Source organism: Nestor notabilis, unplaced genomic scaffold (assembly GCF_000696875.1).
Source record: "Nestor notabilis isolate BGI_N333 unplaced genomic scaffold, ASM69687v1 scaffold30906, whole genome shotgun sequence".
NCBI classification, from domain to species: Eukaryota; Metazoa; Chordata; class Aves; order Psittaciformes; family Psittacidae; genus Nestor; species Nestor notabilis.
The window spans coordinates 258-609 of NW_009933898.1; the positions used below are offsets into that span (position 1 = coordinate 258).

A 352-nucleotide genomic window follows, 5' to 3' on the forward strand; every position below is an offset into this window, starting at 1 on the left:
CTGGGAAAGGTTGCAAAGCAGTGTTTTCACTTGGAATGGGAGGTTGAATTTCCAGCGGCGCAGAATCCCATGGAAATAGAGGAGTTGCCTGGTTTTGTTCTTCCCTTCCACCAAGGGGTGAGGGTAACAGCGCAAAGCAGGGTCAGTCCTGCTCTAATTGTACATCAAAAACTGTGTGATGCAGTTGATAGGCTGGAGGGAAGGGACTGGATCTAGAGGGACCTGGACAGGCTGGAGAGGTGGGACCATGTGAACCTCATGGAGTTCAAAAAGACTGAGTGCAATTCCAAGCACAAACACAGGCTGGGGGACAAATGGATGGGGCAGCCCTGGGGAAAAGGGCTTGGGGGGG

General features: G+C 52.6%; 1 protein-coding gene across 1 annotated transcript in view; it reads left to right on the forward strand.

Moving 5' to 3' along the window:
- Positions 1-352, forward strand: part of PPCS (phosphopantothenoylcysteine synthetase) — a 1,522-nt gene that overhangs the window by 157 nt on the left and 1,013 nt on the right. The gene's annotated exons all lie outside the window — the stretch shown is intronic.